The sequence below is a fragment of the Hyperolius riggenbachi genome, chromosome 8 (assembly GCF_040937935.1).
Source record: "Hyperolius riggenbachi isolate aHypRig1 chromosome 8, aHypRig1.pri, whole genome shotgun sequence".
Classification (NCBI taxonomy): domain Eukaryota; kingdom Metazoa; phylum Chordata; class Amphibia; order Anura; family Hyperoliidae; genus Hyperolius; species Hyperolius riggenbachi.
In genome coordinates this window covers 244,184,449-244,202,493 of record NC_090653.1, presented here as the reverse complement: position 1 = coordinate 244,202,493, position 18,045 = coordinate 244,184,449, and the positions used below count along the sequence as shown (strand labels likewise).

Here is an 18,045-nt window from a genome sequence, read left to right as displayed (position 1 = left end):
TGGCTACCTATACTGGGGTGGACACACCTCTAGATATCCATACTGAAGGGAAACCTCAAGTATGGATATGGGGCGCAATTTCAGTGTTTGCCATAGGCGCTATATTACCCAGATACGCCCCTGCTAATCGCTGAGCACTTCAGTCTGCACTGCAATCCTCTGTCATACTCATAACATTACTCACACACATCTAACTATGAATAACAGTTCATCCACACAACTTCTCTCACACGCCTGCTATTATATCCGTGTGTCAGGTGATCATTTACCCACTAATATTGTACATGTTGATGCGAGGAAATAAACATTGTATGCACATATAGGGTGTCCCTTGTGGACTATCTAGTGTGTATAATTAATTCTCATCCTATAGCATAACATTCCCCAGAGGCATTTTTATACCCAGCACAGGCACCTGACATAAGCATGTTTTAAAGATAGTAATAATCCAGCAGAGGCATCCCGGGGGAAATCTGAAGAGGAGCCACGTGAAGCTGGGACTGTGTCTGGGAATACGAATGCTGGGATTAGTGCTGCTGGCACAGCTGGTTTTTGAGAGCAGATCTCCGGGGAAAACCCCAATGGGCCGAATGTATGTAAACCAATACATATATAAGGTTCTAGTTGCCCACAGTACCCAAGCCTGTGTGCAGAGCGTGGTGGAACATAATAACACAAAATTCTAAACCTTCCTTCGAATATATACAGGAATGGCTATTAAGTGCAACAACATTGAATCAAATTGTATGGGAAAATTTATTGCATGGTTAATAAGTACAGTCTGATTAAAAAAAAAGAGCTAAAGTGCCAATAGATGATATTGCACCCCTTGTGAGAACCGGGAAGTGACAAGGCATTGGGGCTAAGTGATCCTCCGCACTCCTTCCCTCCCTCCACAACATGTAAGCACCTTTCTCACTTTGGGAACTTTTTTGCACCACACTTCTCAAATCTTTCTAGTTGTTTTCAATTACTGCATTTTTGACTGGTCACTTCCTGGTTTGAATTATAAAATATTTTTTTCTTATGAATTCTTTGTGGTATGAATGACTATGGGTGTGGTGGGGGAGTGATTACAGGTGTGGCAGGGGCGTGTCTTAAAGGTGTCCCTTTATCTTACCTCATAAAGTTGGCAGGTGTGCAGATTCTGCTGGCTACATGCATGTTGCTCGTGTGTAAGGCCTGTTGCATACTGCAAATCGCAAATCCGATTTCTGATTCCGATTTTCCCTGGATACTGTCAAAACAAAAACACAAAAAAAACCGCAGCATGCAGTACTGATTAAAAATCGCAAATCGGAATCGCATGTAAAATTGCATCAAAATCGCAAATCGGAATCGCATCTGATCTGCAAGAGGCCTGATTCAGCCAAAATGAAGGCAACATTGTATTATTATTATTATTATTTAGTATTTATATTAAGTATTTATTCCTAGCATGATAACCGAGTAACTGGCATTCTTTGAACAGAAATAAATGTTATAGCCCACATATTCCTCTCATTTCAGGGGTCCTTTAAATGATAACTTCACTTTTGTAAAATAAATAAATCATTCTTTAGTAATTCTTAATGCAGGGCAAATATATCAACAAACATTTTCAAACTAACTTGCCCTTTTCCTTTGCTTTGTTTGACTTAGCTGGGAACCTAGGTAAGCTGACAGGGAACAGAACTGGGTGTGGCTGCACACGAGCTGAGAACAGACATTTGGGACATTCCTGATATATTCTCCTACAGGTAGTGAACAGTCCTACTTGCATGGATGAAAATCTCACCGCCCAAGTGATGCAAATTGAAAAGTTTCATTTGTCAGATTTTTTGCAACTTAGCATAATTCAACATGACTGAGAAATCAGAGCTGGCTGCAGACTGAACTGGAAAGGTCATTTTAATATAATTAAATTACAAATAAAGTTTTATAAATCATGGACATATGGCATTTATTTTTGTTTATTTTTCTTCCTGACATAAGCAGTTAGGCTTTAGACACACTATGAGCACTTTCTGAGAGCTTTTTAAAAAACACTCCCATTGACGTGCATTAAAATTGCGGCGATTCAATTTTACTGCGATTTTATTGCAAGTCAATGGGAGCGTTTTTTTTTAAAAAGTGCTCAGAAAGCTCTGATGGTCAGAAAAGCTCTCAGAAAATGCTCATAGTGTGTCGACAGCCTTATGCTAGGTACACACAATACAATTTTCTGACAGATTTACTGTTAGATTGACTATTTCCAACAGGTCCGATCTGATTTCCGATAGATTTTCCATAGAAGTGAGCAGACAATAGATTGGTAATCAGATTGGACCTGTTATAGTCGATCTGGCAGTGAATCTGTCAGAATATTGTGTTGTGTGTAACTAGCATTACACTTTATGTACTTAAATGTTACTATGGAATTGCTGTGCTCCACCTCCATGCTTCTTCTACACAGCAGCTACGTGTGCCTGGAAATGATTTCACTTCAGTTCACCATTACAAAGAACACAGAAAACATTTGACGAGCTGGTCAAACATCAACTCAGAAAGTAATGGAATGAGCTCCCAGCAAAAGAGTTTGCCTTGGAACCAGCAGTACTGAGATAAGTTCAGGTCTATCCGGCTTGGAAGGAAATGCCCCCATACAACCGGGGAGCTGCAGGGTTATAAGAAGTGTTGGGCGAACACCTGGATGTTCGGGTTCGCGAACGTTCGCCGAACATGGCCGCGATGTTCGGGTGTTCGCGCCGAACTCCGAACATAATGGAAGTCAATGGGGACCCGAACTTTCGTGCTTTGTAAAGCTTCCTTACATGCTACATACCCCAAATTTGCAGGGTATGTGCACCTTGGAAGTGGGTACAAGAGGAAAAAAAATATTTGAAAAAGAGCTTATAGTTTTTGAGAACATTGATTGTAAAGTTTCAAAGGAAAAAATGTCTTTCAAATGCGGAAAATGTCATTTTTCTTTGCACAGGTAACATGCTTTTTGTCGCCATGCAGTCATAAATGTAATACAGATAAGAGGTTCCAGGAAAAGGGACCGGTAATGCTAACCCAGCAGCAGCACACGTGATGGAACAGGAGGAGGGCGGCGCAGGAGGAGAAGGCCACGCTTTGAGACACAACAACCCAGGCCTTGCATGAGGACAAGAAGCGTGCGGATAGCAATGCATTTTGTCGCCATGCAGTCATAAATGTAATACAGATAAGAGGTTCCGTAAAAAGGGACCGGCAACGCTAACCCAGCAGCAGCACACGTGATGGAACAGGAGGAGGCGCAGGAGGAGAAGGCCACGCTTTCAGGCGCAACCCAGGCCTTGCATGAGGAGAAGAAGCGTGCGGATAGCAATGCATTTTGTCGCCATGCAGTCATAAATGTAATACAGATGAGAGGTTCAATAAACAGGGACCGGAAACGCTAACCCATCACAGATGTTCATTGTTCATGTTACTTGGTTGGGGTCCGGGAGTGTTGCGTAGTCGTTTCCAATACAGGATTGATTCATTTTAATTTGAGTCAGACGGTCTGCAATTTCTGTGGAGAGGCGGATACGCCGATCTGTGACGATGCCTCCGGCAGCACTGAAAGAGCGTTCCGACATAACGCTGGCTGCCGGGCAAGCCAGCACCTCTATTGCGTACATTGCCAGTTCGTGCCAGGTGTCTAGCTTCGATACCCAATAGTTGAAGGGTGCAGATGGATTGTTCAACACAGCTACGCCATCTGACATGTAGTCCTTGACCATCTTCTCCAGGCGATCGGTGTTGGAGGTGAATCTGCACGCTTGCTGTTCTGTAGGCTGCTGCATGGGTGTCAGAAAATTTTCCCACTCCAAGGACACTGCCGATACCATTCCCTTTTGGGCACTAGCTGCGGCTTGTGTTGTTTGCTGCCCTCCTGGTCGTCCTGGGTTTGCGGAAGTCAGTCTGTCGGCGTACAACTGGCTAGAGGAGGGGGAGGATGTCAATCTCCTCTCTAAAGTCTCCACAAGGGCCTGCTGGTATTCTTCCATTTTGACCTGTCTGACTCTTTCTTCAAGCAGTTTTGGAACATTGTGTTTGTACCGTGGATCCAGAAGGGTATAAACCCAGTAATTGGTGTTGTCCAGAATGCGCACAATGCGTGGGTCACGTTCAATGCAGTCTAGCATGAATTGAGCCATGTGTGCCAGAGTCCTGCCAGAATCCTCATCATCCTCTTGTGAGCGTTGTGATAGTTGTGATGCATCATAGTCGTCACCTTCTTCCTGGTCTGCTTCTGCTGACCATTCGCGCTGAATTGTGGAAGTCCAACGTGCACCGCTCTGGCCCTCGTCAGTGGTGGCATGAAATTCCTGCTCCAACTCCAGCTGTTCCTCCTCCTCTTCTTCGTCATAGCTGCTGGGGCCAGCGTTTCCTGAGGCAGATGGCCTGATGTTGGTATCATCACGCTGATCGTTTTCTCCTTCAGATTCCCCCAGTTGCATCATGACAGCTGTTTCCTTGATTTTCAACATTGACTTCTTCAGTAAACACAGCAGTGGTATGGTAATGCTGACTGAAGAGTTGTCACTGCTCACAAGCAACGTGGATTGCTCAAAATTTTGGAGGACTTGGCAGAGGTCCAACATGTTGGCCCAATCGGATCCACAGAAGCTTGGCAGCTGTCCAGATGCGCCTCGGTACTGCGCCGTCATGTACTGGACCACTGCACTCTTCTGCTCGCAAAAGCGAGCTAGCATGTGCAGCGTAGAATTCCAGCGCGTAGGGACATCACACAGCAAGCGATGGTGGGGGAGATTGAAGCGCTCCTGCATCTTAGCGAGTGCCCCCGAAGCAGTACTGGAATTTCTACAATGTTTGGCCACTCGTCGCACCTTCAACAGAAGATCGGCCACGCCTGGGTATGTCCTCAGGAACCGCTGAACTACTAGGTTCATCACGTGCGCCAGGCAAGGGATGTGTGTCAGCTTAGCCAACCTTAAAGCGCGAATGAGATTACTCCCATTATCACACACAACCATGCCCGGTTTCAGGTCCAGCGGTGCCAGCCACAAATCCGTCTGTTCCTTTATTCCCCTCCAAATTTCCTCCCCTGTGTGCTGCTTATCCCCAAGGCAGATCAGCTTCAGCAACGCTTGCTGACGCATGCCAACAGCTGTGCTGCACTGCTTCCACGATCCTACTGCTGCTGGGTTAGCGTTTCCGGATGAGGTACAGCTTTGAGATGCGTTGGAGGAGAAGGAGTCAGAGAGGTAGGTGCTGCTGTTGTTATCCAGTGGGAGGGACGGCGGTGCAGCTGTTTGCGGCGTGGGCAACACCCGCGCCGTAGCAGGTGAGGAATCGCTGCCAGGCTCCACAAGGTTCACCCAGTGCGCGGTAAGGGAGATGTATCGACTCTGGCCCAACGCACTCGTCCAGGTGTCAGTGGTGAGGTGAACCTTGCAGGCAACGGCATTCTTCAAGCTTCGGGTTATTTTGCTGACCACGTGCTCATGCAACTCAGGCACTGCAGAGCGCGCAAAGTGGTAGCGACTGGGAACCACGTAACGTGGGATGGCCACTGACATCATGCCCTTGAAGCTGTTTGTCTCCACCACTCGATATGGCAGCATTTCGCAGGCCAGAAGCTTGGCTATGCTGGCTGTTAGTGCCACGGCCCGGGGGTCATTTGCTGGCAATTTCCTCTTGCGCTCAAACATCTCCGAGACAGACAACTGAACCGTAGGGCTGCACACTGAAAGGCTGTTGGTTGTTGTGTTTGATGAAGACTGGGAGACCTCAAGAGCACTATTCCGGAAAGTGACAGTGTCAGCGTCGTCTGATGTTTGTGAATGTTGTTGTGAACCACGCAATGGCTGGGCTACTGCTGCTGCTGAGGAGGGTCTGGTGGTGAGTCTGGTGATCCCAAGGGAGGCATTGTTGCTGGTACCCTGTCCTGCCGCATTTGCCCACAGAGTGGGATGTTTGGATACCATGTGGCGGGTCATGCTGGTGGTGGAGAGGTTGTTAATATTTTCCCCCTGCTCAGGCGGGTCTTGCACACCTTGCAAATCACCATGGTACCATCCTCACTGCAGTCTTCAAAGAAAGGCCAGACTTTGGAGCACCTGCCTTGCTGGCGATTTCTGTTTGCGCCTCTTTTGCGTCTCACTTGAACTTCCACGCTTGTGGTGCCTGAAATTTCGCGCCGCCTACCTTGTGGCACAAGGCGAACTCGTGCAGCAGTGGGTTCTTCAACAGACTCATCTGTGCTGCTACGACGGCGATGTTCTCCTTCACATACAAAATCTGGGTCTCTGTCCACATTGTCCAAACCCTCCTCTTCCATCTCCTCAAACTCGTCATATGTGATTGTGGGCCGCCGCCGTGGAGTAGAGCTCCCCAGAACAACCTCTGCGCAGCTTACTCCAACGTCGTCTTCCAGATCTTCTCGGCCGACCTCCTGCAATTGAAACCCCTCCTGCCCAACTTGCTCTGGGATTTGGGTTTCAAAGTCCTCGGACTCGCCTTGCATTTCAGTGCGCGGTGCATTTCCCACAGTAAATGGTTGTGAATCCGGGCACAACATTTCTGGCTGTTCCATTGACCTTTGAAAGGTGGAAGTTTGTTGGGCTGGGAATAGCTCCTGCGAATACCCCATTGTGTCCTGAGGAAATTCTTCGGACTGGTTATTTGGCAGTTGTGTGCGTGGTGTCGCTGCCGGCTGTGTCAGCTTTGTGCCCACTGGCTCCTTGTAACTGGCTGAGGACTCGGACCTTGTGCGTAATGTGCTGGTGCTGCTTAACCCACTGCTGGACGCTTGAGAGGTCATCCAATTAATTATCTGGTCCTGTTCTTTTGGATTTGTGAGGGTTGATTTCCTGGACAACATGGGCGGTATTGAGTGGGTTTTCTTCGGTGCTCCACTGTGGCCTGTACGTGAACCGTCAGGGGAAACACCTCTTCCCTTGCCCCTCCCTCTTTCACAGGATTTCTTCTTCATTTCACTTAGCCTTAAAGTACACGCTGACTGGCAGCAGTACAGTGGCAGTACAGAAATGCTATACAGTGGTGGGTGAGCGGTGTACTACTATTCCCAGCAGCGACACAGAGCACAATGCTATACAGTGGTGGGTGAGCGGTGTACTACTGTTCCCAGCAGCGACACAGAGCACAATGCTATACAGTGGTGGGTGAGCGGTGTACTACTATTCCCAGCAGCGACACAGCGCACAATGCTATACAGTGGTGGGTGAGCGATGTACTACTGTTCCCAGCAGCGACACAGAGCACAATGCTATACAGTGGTGGGTGAGCGGTGTACTACTATTCCCAGCAGCGACGCAGAGCACAATGCTATACAGTGGTGGGTGAGCGGTGTACTACTATTCCCAGCAGCGACACAGAGCACAATGCTATACAGTGGTGGGTGAGCGGTGTACTACTGTTCCCAGCAGCGACACAGAGCACAATGCTATACAGTGGTGGGTGAGCGGTGTACTACTATTCCCAGCAGCGACACAGAGCACAATGCTATACAGTGGTGGGTGAGCGATGTACTACTGTTCCCAGCAGCGACACAGAGCACAATGCTATACAGTGGTGGGTGAGCGGTGTACTACTATTCCCAGCAGCGACGCAGAGCACAATGCTATACAGTGGTGGGTGAGCGGTGTACTACTGTTCCCAGCAGCGACACAGAGCACAATGCTATACAGTGGTGGGTGAGCGGTGTACTACTATTCCCAGCAGCGACACAGAGCACAATGCTATACAGTGGTGGGTGAGCGGTGTACTACTGTTCCCAGCAGCGACACAGAGCACAATGCTATACAGTGGTGGGTGAGCGGTGTACTACTATTCCCAGCAGCGACACAGAGCACAATGCTATACAGTGGTGGGTGAGCGGTGTACTACTATTCCCAGCAGCGACACAGAGCACAATGCTATACAGTGGTGGGTGAGCGGTGTACTACTGTTCCCAGCAGCGACACAGAGCACAATGCTATACAGTGGTGGGTGAGTGGTGTACTACTATTCCCAGCAGCGACACAGAGCACAATGCTATACAGTGGTGGGTGAGCGGTGTACTACTATTCCCAGCAGCGACACAGAGCACAATGCTATACAGTGGTGGGTGAGCGGTGTACTACTGTTCCCAGCAGCGACACAGAGCACAATGCTATACAGTGGTGGGTGAGCGGTGTACTACTATTCCCAGCAGCGACACAGAGCACAATGCTATACAGTGGTGGGTGAGTGGTGTACTACTATTCCCAGCAGCGACACAGAGCACAATGCTATACAGTGGTGGGTGAGCGGTGTACTACTATTCCCAGCAGCGACACAGAGCACAATGCTATACAGTGGTGGGTGAGCGGTGTACTACTATTCCCAGCAGCGACACAGAGCACAATGCTATACAGTGGTGGGTGAGCGGTGTACTACTGTTCCCAGCAGCGACACAGAGCACAATGCTATATAGTGTGGGTGAGCGGTGTACTACTGTTCCCAGCAGCGACACAATGACTGGGGGGACCCTGGCTAGCCTGGCTGGAGAGAGAACTACCCTGCCTGCCTACCCAAAGCTAAACCCACAGACAAATGGCGGATAAATGACGTGGATCGGGTATTTATTTACCCGAACCACGTGACCCGTTCGGCCAATCAGAGCGCGTTCGGGTCCGAACCACGTGACCTGTTCGGCCAATCACAGCGCTAGCCGAACATTCGGGGAACGTTCGGCCGTGCGCTCTTAGTTCGGCCATATGGCCGAACGGTTTGGCCGAACACCATCAGGTATTCGGTCGAACTCGAACATCACCCAAACAGGGTGATGTTCTGCAGAACCCGAACAGTGGCGAACACTGTTCACCCAACACTAGTTCTAAGCCCTCTCACTGCTGGGAAACCACACAGCGGCACCCCCTCCAAGCATGGCCAGCGCCGGGAAGAGCCGCTCGCATAGCCAGATTTGTCAGGTTTTAACTTGGTGTTTGATGCACAAATAAAATTCTTTGCTGTAGTGTTTCCACATCTTTCCCCTCTGAAGGCGGGTGGTGGATGGCCTGTTCTAGGTGGTGAGAGCCCTGGAGCAGGCTGTCTGTGCCTGTCCTTACCGCGCCCCCCCTTCCCCCCAGAGTGTGTTGCGTGAAACCCAGCCCTGAGCTCCAAAGCTTGGTGTGGCCCATGCTTCACTCCTTTCCTTTCTCATGTGTTGCTCCCAAGTCATGCTCATGTAGCAGAACGCAATGGACGTAAAGGTAAGTACCTGATTTTAAATTTTGGGAGGTGGGTGCGAGCGACTCTTCCTGGCGCTGGCCACACTTGGGGGGATCGCCTGCCCCTTTTTAGCCTCCCCCTCCGGGGTGCCGCTGTGTGGTTTCCCAGCAGTAAGAGGGCTTGGAACCCTGCGGCTCCCCGATTGTATGGGGGCATTGGGGAGCCTCCCCGTGGCGCTCCTGGATAGTGCTAATGCAGCATGAACTAATCCCCGCAGGGCAACCGCTTATTAGTTTTAGATCCTGCATATTTTGGCATGCGAAAGCAAATGCACATGTGCATGAGCGATATCTCGTGATTAGTCAATTAGGCCAAATTTGCAAAGCCAGATTTGTCAGGTTTTAACTTGGTGTTTGTAGTGTCTTCACAGTTATCCCTGCAATTTTCTAACTATTTTTTGGACTTTTTTGCATCTGAGATTTTGAGTTTTGCGTTTTTTTGCATCTGATAATTCTTTTTTTCGTTGGCATTTTTAACGTGAATTTTTGCATTCCAATATTCATGAAGTTCATTTATGTGAATTTGTATGTAAATAACTTTACATTTCTATGCAAATTTTCTCATTTTTTGCAAAAAAAAATTTTCCATCGACTTGCATCGTATAGGATTTGTATGTCTGCCCCTCCCCCCCCAAAAAAGCATAAATATAGGCAATTTTTTTCTGCAGAGAAATCATATGAGAACATTTGCATTAAAAGATTATATACATACACCAGTGCTTAAATGCTATCGATTGAAATGAATGGAAATGTTCACAATACTAATCTTTACAATAACAGTAGGAGTGCCGAATTGTGGAGAAATGTGTAGAATAGTAATTTTCACAGTAACAGTAGTAATGCATAGTTATGTGCAAATTTGCACAATACTAACATTTTACTTGAAACCAGAGCTCACATAACTAAAAAGATTTCTACATACCTGGGGCTTCCTCCAACCTCATCCGCTCAGATCGGCCCCACACTGCCGTCCTCCGATGTCTGCAGCTCCGGTACCAGATCCCCGCACTTCCGTCAGTCAGAGCCAGTCTGGCGTAAGATAAGTGCGCGCGCCCTCTATGTATCTCTTCAGCAGCTGCTGGAGAGATACGCAAAGAGCGCACTTCTCCTGCTTAGACTGGAGCCGGCTGACGTAAGTGCGGGGATCTGGTACTGGAGCTGCAGACATCAGAGGACAGCGGCGTGGGAGCGATCCGAGAGGATGAGGCTGGAGGAAGCTCCAGGTATGTAGAAATCTTTTTAGTTATGTGAGCTCTGGTACACTTTAAAACAAAAAAAACAAATCCACAGTGATATATCAGCAAAGGTATTGACTGACTGCCTTTGCCTGTGTAGTGTAACTGTGCATACACTCACTGACCACTGAATACAGCTGTCCCAGTAACTCTCCCTACAGCCATATGGTTGTGTAAAACTAAAAGCTATAGGCTTGCTATAAACCAGCGGTTCTGGATGCTTGCTTGGCTTACAAGGGCGAAAAGGGATAATTTGCATATTTAGTGGTAGTGCATTGTGGGTAACCACAAATGTTCACTTATAACTGAATTATTGCAAATTTCCTTCTGTTTTAAGAAGGCAATTACACCAAGCTTTGCTTTTTTAGTAGGAGGTCTTTTTGGTTCCTTTTATCCCCCTATACATTCTTAGTAGTTTGGGTCACCCTGAGCTGCTTAGTTACTCTACAGCCATAGTGAAAGCTGGTAACAGAATGTGAAATCCCTCTCACTCTTCGCCTTTAGAAGAGATGAGAATGTCCTAATTCCGAGAGGAAGGATCTGTATCATCTAATTCCTTTGCAATGACACCTAAAAACTCTCCATTGGATGTAAAGAAGAAATCCAACTTCCCCCAAAGAAATCTGCTTTGTGGCTAATTGTGGCACCACATTCTCAAAGTTTTTTTTTTTTTAAGATTTGCTGTGAATCTGACTTTGAGGATTTCACTTGCACCTCTCTAGTTGTTATCCCTGCAACACTTATTCTTACACCATTGGGCAGAAGAGTTGGTGAAAGGTGGATTTAGGCCTCATTCACCCCTTAAAACCGAAAACGCAAATGCAAGCGTTTGCATTTTTGTGCGCTTTTTTTTCCCTCCCAGCGCTCTACTGCGTGCTGCATTTCTGGTAAAAGCGCTTTTCTAAGCGCTTTTTCAGAGCGGTTTTGTAATTCACTCCCTGGCGCAAGTCAGGAAGTGAACTCTTTGACCCGGAAAATAATAAATACAATGTATTTATTCTCAAAAACGCTCACACAATCGCTGCACAAAGCAATTTTGCGTTTTTCCTATACCTTCCATTGAGGCAAAATCATCTCAAAAATGGTCCAGGCAGCGCTTTGCTGAACGCACAGCGCACAAACCGCGCTGATATGAACCTTCTGATAGAGATTCATTGCACAAGCGTCTTGTGGGCGATTTTAAAAATCGCCTGCGCTTGAAAAAAGGGAGAAAATGCCCCTAGTGTGAACGAGCCCTTACTCTGGTAATGACAGCTTACAACTGTCCATACATTTTACGTTTTGGAATGTTTTTTATAGAAAACCCCAACTTTATAAATTGCAAAAAACCTAGAGTAGTGCAGCCAGAGCTAGGAGCTCTTCCAAGAAAACAAGCATTGTGTGCAATGTGTTTTGGTTTAGTATGAGCTCCTTGTTGCAGTCAGTTTGCAGTCATTTCTGCATGAGCTAAATGGGCTCTCAGTATACAGAGCTTCAGGCTGACTGCTATGTCATTAATCAGATTCTATTTATGGGGAATGCTCAATGAAAGCTCTGCATCACAGATACTTACTGGGAATCCATAATTCCTCATAATGACAGGTGTTACTCCTTGCGTTTATCTTTCTGGGCCTTGATAGCTTGCAGTAGGGTCCTCAGCCATTTGACCATTTGGGATGCCATAACATTCTATCCTGTGCCATGTAATGTGACTTCTCACAAGAGGGTGCTCTGCAAGCTGCTTCCCAGCTGCCTCATGGTGGAGTGTAGAGCTTTGTACACATGCTAGATGGTTCTTGCCTGAAGAAGATGGCCCGGGCCGTCGCTGTTGAGGATCTATGATGTGTACAGAAGTCCTGACTTGTCACTGAGAGACCTGGAGTGCCAGATCAGCACGGCCGAGACAATTGTTCACCTCATCGCTCCTCTATGCCTCATAGCAACAGAATGCATTACTAGTCCCTGGGCTAAAGACATGTCTGTATAAAACTTGGCTGCAAATTGTCATGCAAGAGATTGAGACCTGATCCCTTTCCCGATCCTTGCGGGTAATAGTACTCGAGTGTACGTATGCTCCTTTACAGAGTTCCTAGTTATGTTCTGGAGAGCCAGAACCGTTAGGATCATTCTAGAATGGTCAAAAGGAATGGAAATGCTCCTATTAAGAGTTACACTAAATACAATAGAATACACAAGCAACTCGGGGTGACCCAACACCACTAGAAAAGCATAGGAGACTAAAAGAGACCAAAAAGGCATCCTACTAAAAAGCAAAGCTCAGTGTAATTTGCCTTCTTAAAACAGAAGGTATTTGCGATAATTCAGCTTTAAAGGACTTCCGAGGTGAGAATGGTAAAAAAAAGTGCTGTAAAGGTTATTAAAAACAAAAAGCGTCACTTACCTGGGGCTTCTACCGCCCCCCTGCAGACATTTTGTCCCGCGCCAACCTCAACGATCCTCTGGTCCCCGTGCCGTAGCTCACATCCCAATTATTCGTTTAACTAGACGAATGCCACTGCGTCAATTTATAAAAGGATGATTTGGCATCCGTGTCCCAAACAATGGTGTGGTATCTCACATTTATACACTAGGGGGTACAGCGGGGTTTTGTTCCGTTCGTCGCTCGTCCTGATATCTCTCGCCTTTGCCGCCCCGCACCCAATCGACCGCAAAGGCCCGACATCTTGCAACATGTCCAATCGATACATGCGACCCAAAACTGGTCGCATTGCCAATTGTGCATGCTCTTGGCAGGACCAATTTTCATCCTGACGTGTCACTGAGAGACCTGGAGTGCCAGATCAGCACGGCCGAGACAATTGTTCACCTCATCGCTCCTCTATGCCTCATAGCAACAGAATGCATTACTAGTCCCTGGGCTAGAGACATGTCTGTATAAAACTTGGCTGCAAATTGTCATGCAAGAGATTGAGACCTGATCCCTTTCCCGATCCTTGCGGGTAATAGTACTCGAGTGTACGTATGCTCCTTTACAGAGTACCCAGTTATGTTCTGGAGAGCCAGAACCGTTAGGATCATTCTAGAATGGTCAAAAGGAATGGAAATGCTCCTATTAAGAGTTACACTAAATACAATAGAATACACAAGCAACTCGGGGTGACCCAACACCACTAGAAAAGCATAGGAGACTAAAAGAGACCAAAAAGCCATCCTACTAAAAAGCAAAGCTCAGTGTAATTTGCCTTCTTAAAACAGAAGGTATTTGCGATAATTCAGCTTTAAAGGACTTCCGAGGTGAGAATGGTAAAAAAAAGTGCTGTAGTGGTTATTAAAAACAAAAAGTGTCACTTACCTGGGGCTTCTACCACCCCCCTGCAGACATCTTGTCCCGCGCTAACCTCAACGATCCTCTGGTCCCCGTGCCGTGGCTCACATCCCAATTATTCGTTTAACTAGACGAATGCCACTGCGTCAATTTATAAAGGGATGATTTGGCATCCGTGTCCCAAACAATGGTGTGGTATCTCACATTTATACACTAGGGGGTACAGCGGGGTTTTGTTCCGTTCGTCGCTCGTCCTGATATCTCTCGCCTTTGCCGCCCCGCACCCAATCGACCGCAAAGGCCCGACATCTTGCAACATGTCCAATCGATACATGCGACCCAAAACTGGTCGCATTGCCAATTGTGCATGCTCTTGGCAGGACCAATTTTCATCCGATTCAGTAATAATTATCAAATTGGATGCTTGATCGGCCGCCAAATCATATAGTGTATTGCGACCTTAAAAGGGACCTGTCGTGAAAATCTTAAAATTTAAAACACATACAATTAAGAAGTTCTTTTCTTCCAGAGTAAAATGAGCCATAAATTACTTTTCTCCTATGTTGCTGTCACAGTAAGTATTAAAAATCCAACATTACGGACAGATTTTGGGCAAGTCCATCTCTCCATATGGGATTCTCAGCACGGCCTTTATTCTTTATAAAGACATTCCCTGAAAAAGATGTATACAAACATGCTGGCCAGCCTCCGTGTTCGCTGCACCCTTTTTTGGCAGGTGGACAGAGCAACTGCCATTCACTAAGTGCTTTTAAAAATAAAGAGAACCCCCCCATAAGAAGATGGGCTAGTCCAAAATCTGTCTGTAATGTCAGATTTCTACTACTTACTGTAAGTGACAGCAACATAGGAGAAAAGTAATTTATGGCTCATTTTACTTTGGAAGAAACTTACTTCTTATTTGTATATGTTTACATGTATTTAAAATTTTAAGATTTTCGTGAAAGAGGTCATTTAAGCAGGTTTTGTGACCACTTACACATAATCAGTGCCTAAACTGTATCCAACTAGCCACAATAAGTTAAATGTGTTAGCCAGTAAAGGGATAAGTTGGCAACACTGGTTTGGGGTAACCCCCTCCCTTGGACCTGCCGGAAAAACATTCTCATGCAGATCTCCTTCATCATATCAGGATCACGTTGTAGTACTTTTGTGATATTAAAAGTGAGTTTCTTAACATTTACATACAGTGTTTGACTAAATCGTGGATAATGCGTGACAGAATATTTCCGCCTTCCATCCTGGTCTTTACTGTTTAATGGTCTTCTAAGCTTTAACATATGCTAAGAACAACTCTATCCCTGCTATTTATGTATAATTCACCCTCCTCACCAATTTAATGCTATACGCTGTGTTCTCAATGTCTATGAGAAGAACACGTCACTAAGGTGAGTAAGCCACTCTGAATATGCTACTTATAATACCGCAATCCATGTCTGAAAATCAGATTATGTTTGTTATATTTCTATATTCACTGATATGCTGTATTTTTAGACAATTATACGTGTTGACTAGAGGAGCTATTGCCATGGCAACTTTAGTTTTAACAATGTGCATTTACGTAGATGGCTGGTGATACATGTTGGTTCATTTCATGTACTACTCAATATTGGTGGAAAGAAGCCTCGAGAAGAAAAGAGCGGGCAGAACTTACCTGGATGAGATCCAACTGCTGAAAGAGCCCATCTACACTGGGGCCCAGAGTGTAAAGGTGACCATATTGTAACGAATGGTGTCAGCACACAGAGTGTATCTGATTATTGATGATCTGCAGTATCACCAATAATACAGATGTTATACCTGATTATATGGTGATCTGCATAATCACCAATAATGCAAGTATAGCTTGACACAGGACACCTAATGTAGTGTGAGTGTTTGGTGCAACAGTAAGAAGGTTATCTCCCGAGGAGCGGGAGATACAGACACTACTGCAGCCAAGGATTCCCCTGAAGAGCAGGGAATTGGACTGCACTGCAGCCAGTGGACACCTGAGGAGCAGGTGGCCTCTGACTGTGTAGACACAGACCTCCTTAAGCGGAGGAGGTGGAGATTGTACTGCAGCCAGGGATTCCATGATGGATCGGGAATAAGACTGTACTGCAGTCAAGGATTCCCTGATGGGCTGGGAATCAGACTGTACTCCAGCCAGTGGACTCCTATGGGGTAAAGTCCCCTGACTGGACTGTAAGGAGGTCTTCCTGCGGAGCAGGCAGCCTTAACAGCTAATGGACACCTAGAGAGTTGGTGTCACAAGGAGTACAGTGAGGCTGTTCACCCAAGGGACGAGTGACAGCCAGAAGGGTCATACAGGTCAAGTCGGCAACACACGAGCAGATAAAGTACAAAGACAGAAGACTGATACGGTATCCGGGTACAGGCAAGGTTGGCAACGGGTAGACAGATAGGCACGGTATTGAATCAGTAAGCAGGAGAGTGGTCAACAAAGCCAGGGATCATAACAGGTAACAGTATAGCACAATTCTAGTCTGAGGTGTGAGGTCCTTGGTCTCAACATCTGGGAACTAGTCTAGAGAATAACAGTAGTAACACAGCAATCTCCTAGTCTTAGGTGTGAGGTCCTTGGTCTCAACACCTGGGAACTAGTCTGAAGTATAACAGTAGTAACACAGCAATCTCCTAGTCTTAGGTGTGAGGTCCTTGGTCTCAACACCTGGGAACTAGTCTAGAGTATAACAGTACAATAACACAATAGCGACTAAAGTGGAATCTGGCTAAGTGTGAATTCCCAGCTCCAACTGGTTCTAACAATCTGACTGAGGTCTGAGTGCTATTTAAAACAGAGCAAAGAGGCAAGCACCATCCACACTACCATGAAATATGGATAAATAAGTAGGGAGTGTGCAGAAAGGAACCAATATAAACATCACGACACTACAAGAACAAGAAGTTCCCTAAAAAACCGCACCACTCAACCCATAAGTACAAAAATATATGAAAACTTTATTAAGTACAACAAAATTAAAAACACTTAAGATCAATACAAGGGGGCACTCTGTAATATATATCAAACGTCATAAACATGTTCATAATCACAATAATCATCCATAACACCCTGTATTATATCACAAATTCAGAATATAGTATCAAGTGATCCAAGGAATAAGAAGTTAGGAGGTAGAAAATAATGTTCACCAAGTCAGTAGTCCAGCACTGTGGTTAGTAAAGTGCAATGTAGAAAGTGCATGGAGGACAAAGATGTCCATGGAAACTATTAGGATGGGAAACCAAGTGTAAAGCCATCCACTGTGCAAGTGTTCACATGTATAACATCGTGTTGGTAAAGGCAATGAAAAACGGAAAAAATGAAACATTAAGTGATAATACGTGTCTAAAAGCTGAAGCTTACCAAGGTGTGATGGCACAGGGCAAGGAGAGAGAGTGCCCCCGTGAGAAGCCATCGCGATTCGCTGCCTACAGTATGCAGCTTCGTCTTGTTCTTGTAGTGTCGTGAGGTCTGAGTGCTCACACGTGAGTATTCGCAACGGCAGACAACCTGCAACTGACAAGCAAGTCCTATATATACTTGCAGCGCTCCACAACACCGCCCCAGCCACTCAGCCAATCCAGAGTCCAGCTGGGATCAGCTGATCGGCCTGATCAGCTGATTCCCCTTCTGCTGGCATAAAGGTCATGTCCTGCCGCCTGGCGCGCAGCTCTCCATCTGTGTGCACTAGAAGGACTAGGCGAACCAGAGACATGTTGCTGCGCGGAGAAGGCCGCCGGCTTGAACGTGGAGACAGCTGCCCTGTCGCTTGCTTGCGCGGCGGTATCTCCGCTATTCATTACACATATAATATTCAACGGTAGCCCAATATAGCAAATGATCAATTACTTGAGAGAAACAAAGACAAGGCTGCCCAGGTGTATGCCCTTACCCTTTGCAACTCCCTTCCACAGTTAAGACAGCTCCATTACTGGCAAACCTCGAGGTAAGAACCACAAACTCTTTGTTTAACCTCCCCTCTAACTTCAAATATGCCACTGTATTTCCCCTCGTAAAAATCCCTCACTCCCATCCAGCTACTGCCCTATCTCCCGCCTTCCTTTTACATCTAAACTCCTGGAGCGTCTAGTCCACCAATGCATAACCCATTACTTTGGCTCCAACTCCCTGTTTGATCCCCTACAATCAGGATTTTCGGCCAGCCCATTCCACCAAGACTGCCCTCACCAAGGTTATCAATGACTTCATGCTCGCCAAGGCCCCACAAAAATACACCATTCTCCTTCTCCTCGACCTGTCATCATCATTTGACATTCCCTGCTACTCCAATCCCTG

General features: G+C 46.4%; 1 long non-coding RNA gene across 2 annotated transcripts in view; it reads right to left on the bottom strand.

The window, feature by feature from the left end:
- Positions 1–1,126: 1,126 nt before the first annotated feature.
- The window catches only part of LOC137527704 (uncharacterized), a 667,489-nt gene continuing 650,570 nt past the window's right edge, over positions 1,127–18,045 (bottom strand). For both annotated transcript variants that reach the window (XR_011023198.1, XR_011023201.1), the window contains one exon: positions 1,127–1,237. This is a non-coding gene — a long non-coding RNA (uncharacterized lncRNA). The remainder of the gene's footprint in view (positions 1,238–18,045) is intronic.